Raw genomic sequence first — 17,763 nt, 5'->3', positions numbered from 1 at the left:
CAGAAAAGGCTAGGACTGGGGAGGGCAGCTATGAGAGAACTAGAAAAAGGTCCTCAAATGCAAAGATGTATCACTGGTCAGGATCATTCAGACCATGGTATTCCTGATCTCTATGTATGGATATGAAAGTTGGACAGTGAAAACTGCAGATAAGAGAAAAATCAACTCATTTGAAATGTGGCGCTTTGTGCATACCATGGACTGTGAAAAAGACAAATAATTGGGTGTTAGAACAAATTAAACCAGAACTGTCCCTAGAAGCTAAAATGATGGAACTGAGGTTATCCTACTTTGGGCACAACATGGGAAGCCATGATTCACTAGAAAAGACAATAATGCTTGGAAGAACAGCAGGGAGTAGAAAAAGAGAAAGGCCAAACAAAAGATGGATTGATTCCATACAGGAAGCCACAGACCTGAACTTACAAGATCTGAACAGGGTGGTTCATGACAGCTGCTCTTGGAGGTCACTGATTCATAGGGTCGCCATGAGTTGTAATTGACTTGAAGGCACATAACATTATCTCCTCTTCTCTCTCCCTTCGCTTTCCTCTCTTGCATTCTTACTTATAACACACATACAGTACCCACACAAGCAAGTGTGTACAGCACACCATCTCTGTCCCTCCCTCCCTCCCTCCCTCCGTCACTCACTCACTCACTCTCATACAATTTAGATCAGCCTTGTCCAACCTTTGGGCCACAGATGTTGCTGGACTGCAACTCCCATCAGCCCCAGCCAGCATGGCCAATGGTCAGGAATTATGGGAACTGTAGTCCAGCAACATCTATGGCCCAAAGGTTGGACAAGGCTGATTTAGATAATGACCATATTTGAGGTGCATCTGGTTCAGGTCAGTTAATCCCTAATAGACAATGGTATAAGTAGTGTCATGTAAATGGTAATAGGATAAACCTTAGCAATGAGCATTCAGAAATCAGTGACAGCTAGTTAAAAGAGACTACTAGGGGCTTTGTTCCTGTGTGCTTTGCACATACATATGCAGAGCCATGCAACTCCCAAAATGCCCCCCACCCACAGGCAACTCCCCAAACTCTCCCACCCCCAGCCAACTCCCAAAATATCTCCTCAGGAACTTGCTGCCACCTAGTTTAGGCAGTTTACTGGCCTCACACCTGGCCAAGCTGTTGTCCCACCTCAAATGCTTACCAGCATCCTGCATTGTCTCTGCCACTTGCTTCCTGCACCTGCTTATCCCCACACTTGCTTGCCCTTCTGATCCCGTGCTCACTTGCTTGCCCACCTCCATGCTTGCTCACCTGCTCCCTACACATTCACCCACCATCCTTGTTTCCCTCACTCTTTCTTCTCATTTGCCTGCCGTCTTGCCACCACTCCATACTCCCATGTGTGACAGCTTACAAAAATATTATATAGTTAGATTAGAAAGGGCTGTTGGGGTGATTGTACACAAAAAGAACATTTGGAGAGACATGCAATGTACACCATAATGCAATGTATACCATAATGCTACAAGTCTGTAAGCCAAGCCTGGGGAAAGTTCTTGTTAAAAGCAAGCTAAAGTTCCATTTTCATAGCAAAAATATGTTCATAACATTAACATGTTCATGGCAATCAGTTCTATTCCTGTGTTACATGTGAATCAGGTGAAGCCGTGCATGTTCTGGATCAGTGCCTGTGCATTGTGGTCTGGATGAGGTTCAGTAAACTGAAGATGAATTTTGTCAAGATGGAGATTCTGTGAATGGGTGGTTGCGAGGTCTGGGAATTTGGCATTTTTTCTGTTCTGCATAGGGCTACATCCCCTCTGTATGCTGTCTGGGGGTGCTTTTTACCAGTTGCAACTGTTCCTGGACAGAGAGAGCCCTGTTACACTTACTAATGCATTGGTATCCTCACAACACAGTTACTTGGATACACTCTGTATGTGACTGCCCTTAATATTGATTCAGAAGCTAAGCTAATGCAGAATGCAATGGCTAGATGATTGAAGACGTGCATGGCTGCAGGTGTAACACTCTTATTAAAGGAACTGTATTGGTCGCCCACTTGCTACTAGACCAAGTTAAGATTTTGGTATTATTCTGTAAGGCTCAAGTAACTTGGGATCAGGTTATCTGAGAGTGAACTTTTTCCCACATAGGCCTGTCCGGTCACAAGGTTCATCAGTAGCAGGTGTGAGGAATCTTTGGCCTGCCAGATGTTGCTGAACTACAACTCTCATTAGCCCCAGCAAGCATGGCCAGTGGACAGGGATGATGGGAGTTATAGTTCAGCAATAATGGGAGGGCCAAAGGTTCCCCACACCTAATCTACAGAGTACCTCCAGGTTGTGGCATAACCTGCAGATGTCTATTTGGCACCAGCCAAGAAGTGGGACTTTTCTATGGTGACAGCTAGGGATGGGAAAGAAATTCGATTCAGTTCACATTTCAAGCTGAATCTATCAAATTTCACATTTTCTGAAACAATATGAGAACCGCAACATAGCCATCCTCAAAAATTCACACTTATTCAAACTTTGCAATGTAGTTCGCCAACTAATGTTTACAAAATTGCATGTGACCGCTGTTGTCCACGCACTGGTAACCTCCAGGCTGGATTACTGTAATGTGGGGCTCCCCTTGAGGTTGGTCCGGAAGCTGCAGCTGGTGCAAAATGCGGTGGCGAGACTGCTCACTGGGGCAGGGTATCGCCAACATGTCACCGCAGTGCTGAAAGAATTGCACTGGCTGCCTATTTGCTGCTGGGCCAAGTTCAAGGTTCTAGTCTTGGCGTGCAAAGCCCTATATAGCTCGGGACCAGGATACCTGAAAGACCATCTTATCCCTTATATACCCAGTCGATCACTGTGCTCTGCAGGTGAGGGCCTTCTGCAGATACCATCTTATCAGGAGGTTCATTCTCTACAATATAGGAAATGGACCTTTAGTGTGGCAGCACCTACCCTGTGGAATTCCCTCCCCTTGAATATTAGTCAGGCGCCATCTCTGCTATCTTTTCGGCGCCTTTTGAAGACTTTCAACAAGCCTTTTAAGTTGAGACCTATTCCAGTCTGTGTTAAAATTGCTTGGTAATACATTTTTTTATAATGTTTTTAACCCTTTAAAAAAGATTTTTTAAAGCTTTTTTTAAAAAATGTTTTTAACGTTGCTTTGTTTTAATGTATTTTAAGGTCTGTTTTTATGATGTTTTTAAGTGTTTTTAGCGCTTCTGTTTGCCGCACTGGGCTCCTGCTGGGAGGAAGGGTGGGATATAAATAAATAAATAAATAAATAAATAAATGTGTTAAGGGAAAGTGTGCATAAAAATGAAAATATGAGTGAAAATAACATCCAAAAATGCATTATGTGATGAAAAATTGCTTGGAAAACGTAAATTAATCACAACGTCCTACAGAAATGTGTTTATTAGAAGAAATTTGAACTAAAGTGGTGGAGAATTTTCATAAGCGTTTTATTTTAAAAAATCACAAATTATTGCAGAAATGCGGAGAACTAAATTTAAGATTGGAAAAATGAGAATCTGAGAGAACTGAAATTGACAGATCTTTCCATCCATAGTGGCATCAATTCTCTGGAATGCCCTCTTCTTTCTCCCCACCCCTGAAATAAGGCATGCACCAACAGTGATGCAGTTCTGGCATGTGCTGAAAATGTTTTTGTTTACCCTGGCTTTTGCTGGGTATGGATGCCAGCCATTACATAATTTCAAATATATTTTTATTGTCTGCCTGACTGTTTATGTAGTGTATTTTAATTAGTTTGTTGTATTTGTATTATATTTATGATATTATTGTACACCTTCAGATGCTTATGTAACAGCTTCAGGGTTCCCAGGTCAGAAGCATCCCAAACCCTGAGATTTCAGGGGCAGGCCTAGTGATGTCACGGAGCGGGCCTGAGTGATGTCATTAAGCATAATACTTGAAGTACCAACCAGTTGCTTGGAGCATACAATTCAAACAGGAACATTTCTCTGATTGGAAATTAAGATAGAAATCTTAGCTAAAAGATGGACCCTGGGTAGGGGACATTTGATCTAGCCTACTTGCTTCTGGCAAGAAGGGGTTAAGTGCCCTCAGGCCAGGCCATCATCAGCCCTTTAGGTAAGCCTCCTCTACCAGCTTGGTTGATGGCAGGCATGAGCATGCAATACACCCAACATTCACTGCAGTGGGAGAGGTAGGTGGTGAATGTGGGGGCTGCAGGCCCGGGGCAGACTGGTGCCCAAAGGTCCAGACATGCCTGGCACCGGCCCTGATCTGAATCCCTAAATTCAGATTCCTTTAAAGTGTTCCACTAAATAATATTATTATTTTATTGTTTAATATTTATTATCTGCCTGTATAATGAAGTTGACATTTTAGGAGATTACTAAATACATACCTTAATTACAGCTTGTTTGGACTAGTGCTGGTGAATTGTGTTCAAGCCCAGTCCCTTTTTTGAGTTAGAGTGAGTTGACCTAGCCTATGATGGCCCATTCATCCATATTTATAGGTTCTAGGTCATAACCTGTGATGCAGCATGACTCTCAATTTGGCCGTGATGTAAAAAGTCACTAGTGGGGAAAGGTAATCATTGCAGGACTCCATGTCCATAAAATAAGACAGATAATTATGTATATAATCAAACTAAACACTAACCCTTAAAATTATTTATTATACAATATAACTGTAAATACATACTGAACTTTTAAGAGAAAACACCCTGAAATAGAAGAAGACTTAAAACATAGGAAAAAATACTAAAATTATTTAAAACAGTTAAAAGTGGCTGCCCTAGAAAATAGAAATAAAAAACTCATTGATGGCCAGGCCATTCACCAGAATGCCATTGAAGCAAGAAAGGAGCCTAGTGTTGTGGAGATGTTAGATGGGAGCACTTAGGAGTAAAGATGGATGCCCCTGAAGGCTGCAGTTCTAAACACACTTGCTAAGGGACTAAGTCCCATGGAACTCAATATGACTAAATTTGAGTAGATAGTTTGGATTGTGCTGTTGCTAAAGCTTGACTAGGGATCCTCTGCAAATATAACCATATCCAAGCAGGGTTGGCAACCCCCTGCCTGGAATGCCCTGCCCCTGCCTTTTAATGTGGCTGCTCCAAACGTCTTTACAGCTTTGACCCTATACTTCAGAAAGTGGTCTGAGAAATGAGTAAGATATCATATCATCTGCATGGTCCCAATACACATGATTTGCATACAGAAGGTCCCAGGTTTAGTCCCTGGTGTCTCTAGTTAGGGCTGTTTCAGTCTTTTGCCTGAAACCTTGGAGAGCCACTGCCAATTTGTATTGAAAGTACTGAACTAGAGGGGCCAAGTGGTTGACATGGTATAAGGCAACTTCCTCTGTTTCTTCCTATGAGAACTAATCTTACGTTTCATCTCCTCCTACTGAAGTTAAGGGTGGTCTTGGTTGCTTCCACATGGTTGGGGAGAGCCACCAGATCTGTATTCCATTTGTCTCACTCTCTGCCAAGCCTCTTCCTTCCACTTTATCTCTCCTTCTTCTTTCTTTGTATACCCTCTCACCTTCCAGCTGCTCCTCCGTGCTTCCCTACTCTGCCTGCAGGTGGACACAGGGTTTTTATTTTTGAATCTGAAGGACATGTCCTCCTTCCCTACACTGTTGTATGAGCCATCACTCCAGTCACTGTGAGCTGCTTTTTAATTGCGGTGTAGTGATTCCGGGAGAAGCTCCTTTAGTTTGCCAGCAAGGGTGGTGGCTTAATGGCAGTATTCACCCTGCATTCTGTCTGCAGGGGTGGCAGCTAATAGTGCCCCATGAGTGAAGCTGGCTGCTGGATAGCTACAGGATGCCTCTTGATGGATGATGTGGTATTTTCACTCAAAGACATCTTGTGATTTTGCCATTCTGAATTGCTGAGCTATCATATGCAACTGCCTGTGTACAGTATTAGGAGCACAAGTTAGTATAATTGAAAAATAATTATTTTGTCACATGTAGTAAACTCCTATATTTTGCTGCAAAAATGGCATCCCTAGTGGGTAATTTCTTGAGTTCTTCTAATTATGTTTTATAGCTATTTTGGTTTCTGTCCAGTTGTGCTTTTCTTTTAATAGCTCTAGGAACATCCAGTAATAAACATTAAAAGAAATTACAGGATTATCAGCCACTGCTTTTCAGAAGCTGTACTGATTAAATTCCTGAGGCCTCATTTTCATAACAAAGCGTGAGAAAATAGTACACTCTGAATCTTCCCTTGACAATGATTAAGATAAGGACTGAAAATAGCTTGAATGAAACCAATTCCTCCATCTCATCTTAGTTAGTGTATGGCTGACTTAGTCTTTTGATCCTTGTTCACCCTGCAGAAGTTAAGAATTACAACTTGCAGAGATGATACTGACATGCTTTATCTTTGGTAAAGCAAGGGGTTCCATCTCCAGCAACTGCTTTCACAAATGTCCTTGGGGAAAAAAAGGCAAGATCAAGATCCTGCCACTATTCTGCCTCCCCACCCCAGCCTGCAAGGGTATGCAACACCTATGCCTTTGTGCTGGTATCATCCTGGGTTCCCATAGTAAGGTAGAGTGGCCAGATCCAAGAAGACAGTGCTCCTATGCCTTAATAATTGTGCAGAAGAGGGAATTTCAGAAGTACTGTGAGCAAGAGCCCTATCCTCTTTTACATCTAGACAACCTAGGAACAACAAGAGTACCCAGCAGCAAAATCTTATTTTGTAAATGTTACATTTAAGTGAATAACATCAAATTCTACAGGACTACAAATGATACACAAATAGACATTCCCGATCAATTCTGTGTGGATTTGAATGGTTTCCCCCCGCCATACTTACCCTAGGGATCTTTTCTTTTCTGACATTTCAAGAACAAAATTTATGTTCATGTTCCAAATGGAGATAACCTGTTGCTCTCTGTTTCCGCAGGGTTAATTTGAGCAGAGAGAATGTGTAGGTGAAAATACTTGGTTCATTGCAATGTTTATAGTGGGACATGTATACAGTATATCCAGCTAATTGTTAATCTTAGAACATAACATTATTTTCACAGTTTGACCAAGCATCAACTCAAGGGATTATACTAGGAAAGAGAGAAGCTTTGTCTTCAACTAATGATGTGTGACTTAGAACTGAGTTTGAACTCTCAGAAATGAAATGGCCTCGAGCCATCTCTTTCTTGTACACACACAGAATTGAGGGTTCTTGCGTACTCCCCTAGTTCATGTCTACACAGACAAGTTATATGACAAATGTGGCCACCTGAGCTTCCACAATTTTTGCCAGTTGTGGGCAGGCAGGCAAAGGGGATCCTTCTAGCACAAACGACTGGAGGAATGAAGGGCCCTCATTAGACCACAAAGTTTACTAGTAGCAAATTCCCAGCACAAAGATATTTAGGAATTGTAGTTTGCCATGGCTCCTGGGTCTTTATTAAAAAGACCCAGAAACCCTGGCAAACTATAATTGCTAGAGATAATTTGTGTTGAGAAATTTCTCCTAGTAATGTTTCTGAGCAAAAGCAGCGCACTGGTGACTAGTATAGTGCTCTCCATGCCCAAGGCTTACTTCCCTGCAGCCCTTCTCCAGGAGCTTTTCTATCTCTCTCAATCCAGGTCACTTCTAATACTGAAGCACAGCTGAAGGGAAAGTAATATGTTGGGACAGACTGTGAGCAGCTAAGGTTCATGTGTGGGCAGAATGAGGGTTCCGAACTCCTTATTAGAGATAAGGGGAAATTTCAGTTCAGTTTACTGAAAGGGAAACCTATCTAATTCACACTTTCCAAGACAAGAACCCAACTAAAGCCATCCATAGAAATTCACAGTTCTCTGAATTTTGCAAAGCAGTTCTCCAGCTGAGTAAGATATTAAAAAAATGCATATATTGGAATAAAGTCCATAAAATGCATATGTTAATGAAAATAATTTATAAAATGCAGTGTCTTAGGAAAATTGAATTGCAAAAATGTATATAGGCAACATTTCACACAAATGTGTACATTAGGAGAAATTTGCACTAAAATGCTGATAAATTTTGATAAGGACTTTCTTTTTTAAAAAAAAATCTTTAAACTGATGTGGAAATGCTGAGAACTGAAGATTGGAAAAATGAGAAACTGAGAGAAACTACTCCTCACCCACATGCTCCATTTGCTAATTTAACATTTATCATGTAAGCTGGGAAATGGTGCAATCTTGCTGTTGTGGGAAGGAAAAAAACCCAAATTACAAAAAAGAAGGTGGGAAGAAGACCTCTGTGTATATGGGTTTAGGGGGGAAACTAACAAAAGTTACTAGATCCTTGAGTAGGAAATATAAGTATTAACTGTAAAAAAAGAAAGAAAGGAATGAATGTTTCATGCCTTAATATGAAATTGCAGAGGGTTGCTATAAATGTAACATTATAAACTGGAAGACCAACAAAGCCTGAAAGTATTTTGGATCAAACAGTGATTGGTCTGGTTTGTTACTGAAGGGCTACAAAAAGCTCAATTTCTTCATTTGCTCTCTAACTAAAAAAAAATCGTTCTTAAAAAAAGAAAAGCCTTTTGAGAACAATAAATGAGCATGTACATGATATTTCTCCTTTCTTTTATTGTCTGGAAAATGCATCTTTATCTCAGACACAATATTGTTTGAAAACAAGTTAAAATATACACTAAAGCAGATTTTGCAGATCAAGGGGTCCAAGATGTTCAAATTAAAAGGTATTTTATCTGTGAATTTCAGCATGAAATCCCACTTCTGTTCAAAGCAGAGAAAAAGAATTACAGGAGTGTCTCCATGTTTCATTGTTTCTTGGTGTACTTGAAGTGACTGAACACCATTGATATCAGTTAGAATTTATGGCTGACTTGGTTGTGCAAATGTATTTTTGATAGTTCCCTTACAGTTTCATCTTCTGAGGTACAAGGTTCCTATTCCCATAAAGAATTAAAGGTAGGTTCCTTTTGTCTACTGTTATCCTCATGGGAGAGCCTTAAATGGCCTGTCTTACATTCTTTGCAGCTCCAGAATAACCTTCTCCTAACGCAGTTATAGGTATCAATATATTTTCATCACATCAAGTAAGGCCAAGAAAACAGACACGTGGAGGAGAGGGGCTCATACCAGTATCTGTTCACATTATCTAAATTGTAACTAATGAAATGCATATCACCTAAGTATTATTAAATAACGGATAGATACCCTGGTTATATTTAAAATGTTACATTTATTGGGCAAAATAAATATTTTCTAGGAGCAGGTATCAGATTCAGATGAATTCCAAGCCAAGATAGGTTGCCTTGGAGGGATTAGGGGCTTGAATTGAAGTGGGATCTTTATGAAGCTGTATGAGTCAAAGTGGGGTCCCTTGAAGTGCTTCGTGGTGCCCTGGTAATCTAGGCATCAATGAGTAGCATACAAGCATCTTCTAAAAGTGAACCTATGTCACTAAGCTTACCACATAAGGAAAAGGTATGGCGGAAGGGAGAAGGCAGCTTTGCAAAATCAAAACTTGTCTCTAAACCAGGATAGGGAGGGAGAGTTCCTTTGCAACGGACAGGTCTAGTTTGTAACCAGAGGAAATGATTTTATCCAGAAAGCAAATCTCTTTTTGTTCTTTCCACCCCAAAATTAACTTTAAAAGCTGTCTAGCACAAAAGACCTTTGAGGTATTTGTCTGGAATTTGGCAAGTTTCTTGGGGCAACTCTCTTAGCTTTACAATTTTCAGATCAATTGCCCACAAAACACTAGGGGAGATTAAAGTGCTTCCTTTTTTACCTGCCCTGAAAACTATAATGGCTGCCCTTGCAGATAAGCCCCTGCAGCTATCCTGAAATTTGGTAGGATTTGTGCCCTGAGAAGGGGTTGCCTGTCTGCAAATGTCAATTGCATCCAAAACTGAAATATTTTAGGTGCTTACTTAAAAATTAAAGCCAAACTTTAAAGATCCCCAACACACAAGTCTGCAATTTGCCTGCAATGTGGCAAGCTTTGTCAATTCTGGAGGGGCTAATATACCTGAAAACGTCATCCACTTCTGTCAAAGGGGGGGGGAATTATTCCCATTTTAAAATTTCCACAGCAGTGAATGGCATGGGGAAATGAAGCAGACTCACAGAGTCCCCAAACCTATGAAGCACCTCAGAGCAAGGTAGGCTGTGTTCAAAGATTCCAAACTGAATCTTGTTCTCGGTGGATGATCGTAATATTTTCTGTTCCTGTTACACTACTTTTTAAAGCAGTATCCATGCTAAGTTGAAAAATAGCTTAACAGCAAGAATAAGTTACTGAAGAAAGATGAACAATAATAGTTGCTCACAATAGGATAAGTATGTGCATAGTGTAGCAAAATGCACGACAGAGAGCAAATGTAGTCCCACATGTAACATGAATCATAATCCTCACTATACATTTCCAGGGTTTTGTGCATTTTATATGTCCTTCATGCAACAGGAATATATCCCTTTTTAGACAGTCTAGTGAGACTGTTCTGGATGGCCACATCCTGTAAAAAGAATAACAAGAATATCTGGCTTGATCCAGCTCTGTCTTGTCCATACATACATATGCAAACAAGATTCTCAGGTCTCCTCCACAGTTTCCATAAGACCAAACTGGAGGAAGGGAGAGAGAAAATATTTGCTGATTGGAAAGGTAGGTAAATTAGGCAGTTCTCCTCAGGATACCGCATTCAGTCTATAGGCCACAAATGATCATATTTACAGTAGAATGGTGGAGACCTGTCCATCCCAACTTCCAGTGTACCAATAGCTAATAAGAACTTGGAGCCAAGCTGCAGTAGACCCACATTTAGGTGCCTAGCCTGGAGTTCTGCAGTCTTTTAAAAAAATTGAAATAACCTTTTTATTTAGCTCTTAGTTTCTACTCTACAGTTCTTAAAGAGAGATGTGAATATTTTCTATCAGTTATTTTATATAAGAAATGTATAAGCTGCCTTTCAGGACAAAGTCCTCCCAAGATGAATTATAAACAATATAAAGCAATTTTAATCCACACAGAAAACAATCCGATCACAAAAATTAAAATTAAATATGCGTTAAAAGCCTACCACAACACTTTTAATAAAATGAAGATTTGATATAAACTGTTTAGGTTGTATGTAAAAGCTAACAAAGATGGAGAAATCCTTCCTTCGGGAGAGATTTTCAGAAATATATGGTGAGTTCGGAAAATATGTTAAACTATGACGTTTCAGAAAAGCTCATTCAATAGTTGTAGTGTTCTGCTATAGTATGGCTCTCAGCTGTTGGGGATTTTGTAACAGCTGCTGCAGATCGAAAGTGGGGGTTAGTTGTGATGGCATTTCATAGAAACACTATTTAATGATATGCGAATGTGGAAAATCTGATTTGCCTATCATGAAACTACTATTGAGACAGCATATATAGATACTGAGTTATATCTAGGGCCAGGCTGAAATGTCCATCTCAAGTTTGTCATTGTCTTTGTACACTGAGAATATAGAGAAAGGAGGCAGTTTAATAACTTTTCAGGTGGGAGAGTCATAAACTGGTGCAATTGGTGTGTTCCCTACCACCATCACCCTTTACCTTAATCCAGAGTTAAAGCAGAAAGCATTGTTATGTCTGATCTATCTGTATGATGGGCTGAAGCCAAATCAGAGTGAGAGCAATATTTCCTGTCCTCACTGTGTTGTCTTCTGTAGGTAAGAAAAAATGGCGCCCAGTTACAGACGGGAGCATGTTCACTACCACTACTTCTGCTGGTGTCTAGATAAAACATCAACAAATCTAACTAAGCCTACTTTTGGAGCACCACTTCTAGAAATACCAGCAAGACAAAATAATGGGGCAGCTTGGCACATAGGCCTAAGTATTAATAATATGTAATGAAGTTGAATATTGGAACTGGTAATAGAAATCTTTGTACGTATTGTTGAAGCCTTAATAGTATTATGCCACTTCCAACACTCAAAATAGATGAGTGGTGGAGTAAAGGAATGCAGCCATTTACAAAGTGTGGTTGCTTATGCCCAGTCATGGTATAATGTAAAATGCTCACAGTATATGTACTGCAGCAAAGCAGAATAATCTGCTTGCGGCATTGACATAGGTTGCGGACCTCCCTGTTTCAGCAGATATTTTACTGTGGAGCCCAGCACCCATCCTCCAGGTAATGCAAATTTGGTTTAGGTTCCTGCTATGGGGTATACTTCTCTGTCTCTAAAAATGAATGTGCTGTGCACCTTTCACATCAGGGATGCTTGCTCCTGACCTGAAGGAATTTTCTTAAAATAAGAGCATTCTCTCAACCCCATTCTTCTTCTTTTCAACAAAATAACACCATATCCCCCCCTTAGGTTTCATGTGTACATTTAACATCTGTGCAGTAGGCAGATAACCAACAGCTACAGCTTTTACTAGCATGAAGATCTAATGATGAGAGTTGTTTTTCTTATTGTGCAGCTGTTGAAGAAGCAGGAACTCTGTTGAGAAAAATCAGGAATTCATAGAGTAATCTTAAGGAGCAGAATGTCATGAAAACCTTCTTTCTTGGCTTACCAGCCACTGACTATCACAGAGGCAGTGCCATTAACTGTGTGACCCATGTAAGTCCACACTCTTTCTTATGTGGCAAGACAGAAATAAGCAGAGGGGTACTTGGAGCAAGCAGGGGGTTGGTTTACATAATCTTCATATCTCTAATTCCCAGTCTATTTATCCCTGCTGCCTAATTGTACAGAATTTTGTTGTCTGACTAATGAGGTATTCCTGTAAGTGCTTTGGTAATGGAAATCCTGCACATTGCAAGAAAATGGAGAAAACTACTCCCACAATCCTTTACAAGCTCACCATTCTATGAGCTTTCAGAAACTCCGCTTGGGTTGAGTCAGAAGTAACCTGGGCTTCATATTTTGCCCCTGCATCTCTTCATTCTGGCCTGATTCCATGTTACTGAATACGTATCTGATCCTGTAATGGAATTCCATTCCTATTACGTCGCTCGATTACACTGAATATGGCCACACTAAGAGGCTTGCAGGGGCTTTGGCAGCAGAAGATCCAGTGTGCTGACAGCTCTGTCAGCATGCTAGATCGTTGGCTGATGAAACTCATGATCTGTGGGTGACAGAAAGCTTTGCTCAGCTGGAGAGATCTTTCTCTTGGTTGACAAATATTTTGCACAACCACAGATGCTGAACAATTGTCCTCCAGCTCACATTCTAAGCTTGGAAGAACTGCACCGACATCACTAGCCTCAACGAATCCCTCTTTGTAGTAATGAGGAAATGTATACATACAGGCTTGCTTATGTTTTTTATTTACACGGTCTGGACTAGAAACTTAAATTTCTACCTCTTGTTTCTGCACTCACAATGAAAGATGATGATGTAGCTTCTTGTAGGTTTTCCGGCAACAGGCTGCCAAACTGAAGACAAGGAGTGGTGATTTCTGTCCCTTATGGATTTAACTGTCCTTAAGCAAGGAAAGATACTTTAGTAATATGATTTCTGTAAGGGCTGCTTCTTCCTACACAATATAATTCTCAGGTGAGAAAACCACATGCAGTCTGTTCAGTGGGCAAAAGGCAAGAGTCTTTTTTATCTTATGTACATACAACAAAGTGGATAGGCGTGCATTGATCACCTGTGGTTTTCTTATGTAAAAATGAAATCTATGTAGGAAAAAGATTTATGTGCAGTGATCCTGACACTGAGGATTAAAGTGGTGAAATCTCATAAGAACAGCCCTGAACAGTGCATCTAATCTAGCTCATGAAATTCCTTTGCATCCATTTATAGACTGGGGAGGGGGCCGTTTTCTTTTGTCTCACTTTGTAGCATAAATTTGAGGTCTCACCACATTTTTCTCCAAAGCCTAATTTTCTAAATATCAAAATAGCTTACCCAGCATGCTCTTTCTCCTGTCAGGTTTGTTGGAGATGAGGTTAGCAGCAATTTACAAGAGCCATTCTATTTTTGTACCTAATAATAGGGAGAGGCAGGCAATCTTCTGGTGCACAGATTCACCGTTTTTTCCAGGGCTTTTCAGTTTGATTCATTCACAGCCTTGTGCAAATCAAGATACTTTTTATTAAACAGCCCAGTGCATTGTTTTTCTTAATTTTTTTCTCTCTCTCCCAATTCTTGGTGAATCTCTGGAACTAAATGGAGTGGCATTTAAGTTGGGAAGAAAAAAAGTGTTTAGTATTTGAATTAATTTCTATGGCAACAGAATAAGTAAAGAATAAAAAGGAGAGCATGCAACAACAAACAACATATCTGGTCTACATAGTGTGTCCAATGGCTGGCAGCTTTTGTCAAACGCAAGCGTTCTACTACAAGTGTCAGCAAACAAAACATGACACTTCTAAAGCTCATCCATGAAAAAGCAGGTGGCAAGTTCCATTAATTTACCCATGATGCTTCAGACATGTCAGATTTTAACTATTGGTTTATATTCACATAATGGGAAAATATAGGTAGTGAGTCAGATTAGAATGGTGTTATATGTACTTATTCCCAAATTAGGGGTAGCTTAAAATTCCACAAGTTATGTTTTTTGAGAACTGTTTCCCTGAAATCAGAATGCAAGTTGTAAACTCAGGTTTCAGTCAAACAGATTTGCTCAATTGCTGGAGGCACTGCAGAAGATTTGGGATTGGATTCCTTTCTCTTCAGTGATTTGTCAGGGCAGTGGAACCATTTGTCAGGGCCATGTTGCAGAGATGAAGGGTTGCTCTTTTCTGGTTGATCACAAGGCAAGTGAAACTAGTAACTCTGGATACCAGGACTTGCAAGGACAGATTTGGAAAGCACAACTTCACTTTCTCACAGATATGCTGGTGAGGGTGAGACAAAAGTACAAAATTAAAATCCATTGGCAACAGAAAACCAAAATTGCATTTTAATAATTTGCTGTAGGGGTGAGACTGTGCTGGGACCATCAAGGGGGAAGTTTTTCCACCTGCCTTGCCCCACCCCTCTGCCTGGACCATATCAGGAGGAGCTACAAACTGAGAGGTACTGCTGCTGGGGTGAGACTGTGCTGGGACCATCAAGGGGCATGCTTTTCCAGCTGCTTTGCCCCCTCACCCCTGCTCTCAGTGACATTTTGGGGTGACTGTCCCTTACCAAGAAGATGAATGCTTTTGGATAGCTGTTGATGCTTTTTAGAAATGCTATAATTTTGTTAGTTTGGTTTTTTGTAAATTGTATTGTTTTTATTTGTATTTTGCATTTGTGTGTAAGCTGCCTTAGGTGATTTTTTGGCCAAAAGGCGGCCTAGACATAAAACATAACATAACAATATCATTTAAATGATCTCTGTGAAGACAGAACTGAACATATTTAACCAATAACCAAACAACAGCGATTGCAAGTGTAAGGAAGTATTTGGAACTAAATGAAAATCTAGTCCAGTGAAATATGTTTGAATATTATTGACTATTTTTATAAAGGAATTATGTACTTTAATAAAGGATGGATGAATCTGTCTATTTCAGCTTCTCTCATCTTCTGATTTTTCCAATTTAAAGTTTGATTTGTCTCATTTCTGTATATGTTTGCAAACTTTTTTTAAAAGACCATTTGAAAATGTGTATATATTTTATACACATCTCATAAACATTTTTCTATACAATTATGCTTAGTATATTTATTTTGGAAGCAATTTTTCACCTAATAAAATATATTTTGGTACATTGTTTTCCACTAATACACACATTTTTGTATGCAAGTTTCAGAGAAGTGCAAATTTTGAAGGACAGCTGTTTCTGTTTGCAAATGGGTTCAGCACATGCACATTTGGTGCTTTCACCTTAAAATGTGAACTGAGTTAATTTCTCCACATCTCCATCCTATTTTATAGCCCAGGCACGGAGAGTTCTACCATGCTAACATCACATTTATTTAATTTATTTAATTAAAAGCACTCCCAAATCACGTAATATTTTAAAAAAATCTAAGTGGTATACAAAAATGGAATAGCTGGTTTAAATGAGACTCTGGGTATGTGCAATACTACAGAGAAACGTTCATCTTGTCTGTCTATTGTTATAACCAAACCAAGCCTAAGTGACAAAGAATATTAGAATAGGGATGGCATCTGCCCACTGTGAATTTGCTTCTATCTCCTACCATAGGGCTCAGGGCCTGAGAATGATTCTGTATCTTTAAGAGAAGAGAAAATTCAGCCATGTATAGGTTTTCTTGCAACACTATAATGTGAAAAACCACAAGGTGAAATTCTCCCTTCCCCTTTTATCTTCTCTTAAAGATACAGAGTCTTTCTCAGGCCCTGAGCCTGGCAACCCTATCTTACCACCACAGAGAACGAGAAGGCAAGAGAGGAGGGCACACCAGGTCCAACAATACAGCAGAAGCCTTGGCAACAGCCTCCCGCAGCAGGGCCAGGCTATGGAAGAGGAACATGAAGATGAGGCACCACACTGTGGGGAAAGTGACAGGCTGCAGGCTGCAATGGGCAAATATCCACTTAATTCCAACAGTAGGTCTTCAAAGCCCATTGGAATGTAGCCACTTCAAAATTCTCCTTTTCACAGGGCTCAAAGAAAACTTGTCAGCCAACAACTACTAGCTTTTAGGCATTTTCTCCTAAAATGTTTTCCATGATTCTGGATTTTGTCTCTTCGGGCTAACTTTCTTTCACTGGTCAGAATGTGATTGAGATCACGACAGCTGCAAGCTACCTCCAGATGACTGACATTATTAGTCTTTAAGACACTTATTGACAGCTGGTATAGCACAGTGGGGAGGAGAGCCTGGCTGGGAGTCCAGAGTCTGTGAGTTCAAATCCTCGCTTGTATCTCCTGGAGGTAAAGGGCCAGCTAAAGATCACCCCCACAGTGAGTGGCTCAGGGGTTATGTGCCCTGCCACCAGTGCAGCCATGAGCAAGCTGCATAGTCCCAAGGAGTCCAGTTGCCCCCCAGCTGGCAGTTGTGGACAAGGAAGGGGCTGGCTTTTGCAGCTGTGGCAAGCTGAGCAGGCCCAGGCCAGCTGGGGAGGACTAGCCTCATAGGAAGGCAATGGTAAGCTACCTCTAAATACCGCTTACCATGAAAACCCTATTCATAGGGTCACCATAAGTCGGGATCGACTTGAAGGTAGTCCATTTCCATTTTTCAAGACACTTATTAAAATCCTCACTGGACAGCAGCAAGAAGAAAAAAGATCATTATTTTAGTCTCTCAGACAAGAAAGTGAACTTTAACAGTGTGGAATGTTTTTCCCTGTATGGTGCTGAGTAGAGAAAAGAGAGCACAACTCCCTTCTCACTTGCTCAGATCAAGGCGCATGTATCATGGGTGGAAATTCTGAGATGAATTTCACCTATTACCTAGCTATTCAAAGAAATGTCCAGCAGCTATCTAAGTACAGCCAAAGGCAAGACTCCATGAACATTAGTAGACATTTATGACTGCCATAGTCATCAGATGTCCCTTACTGTAAAGTAAGGAAACTTAAGACCAAACTCAGAGGCTACAATCCATGATCCTCCATCTGAAGAGGATGTCTAAACGGATTCAGAAAGTGATTCTTCCCATGCTAGCTCCTGGTATGGCCAGGTATCTGACACAGAACAGAGAGGTTTGGTCATATTGCAAAAGCCTTGTTCTTCACATTTTGCAAGCAAGTCTAAATCTTCCAAAGTGATTGAGCATGCCCTCAGCATTGGATGTAAAGGAGAAGTAGGCTGAAGATGATCTGCATAGGATGAAATTGAAGTGTCCATTCTGTACTCATGCAGTGAAAAAGAAAGCACACCTGAAGCACAACCTTCACTGCCATACTGTGGAAT

At 40.4% G+C, this 17,763-nt stretch overlaps 1 pseudogene; it reads left to right on the top strand.

The window, feature by feature from the left end:
* The first annotated feature begins 14,670 nt into the window (after positions 1 to 14,670).
* On the top strand, positions 14,671 to 17,457 carry LOC133386074 (zinc finger and BTB domain-containing protein 8A-like; annotated as a pseudogene).
* Positions 17,458 to 17,763: the final 306 nt, after the last annotated feature.

This window comes from Rhineura floridana, chromosome 5 (genome assembly GCF_030035675.1).
Source record: "Rhineura floridana isolate rRhiFlo1 chromosome 5, rRhiFlo1.hap2, whole genome shotgun sequence".
In the NCBI taxonomy this organism is placed as follows: domain Eukaryota; kingdom Metazoa; phylum Chordata; class Lepidosauria; order Squamata; family Rhineuridae; genus Rhineura; species Rhineura floridana.
This window is presented reverse-complemented; position numbering and strand designations above follow the sequence as displayed.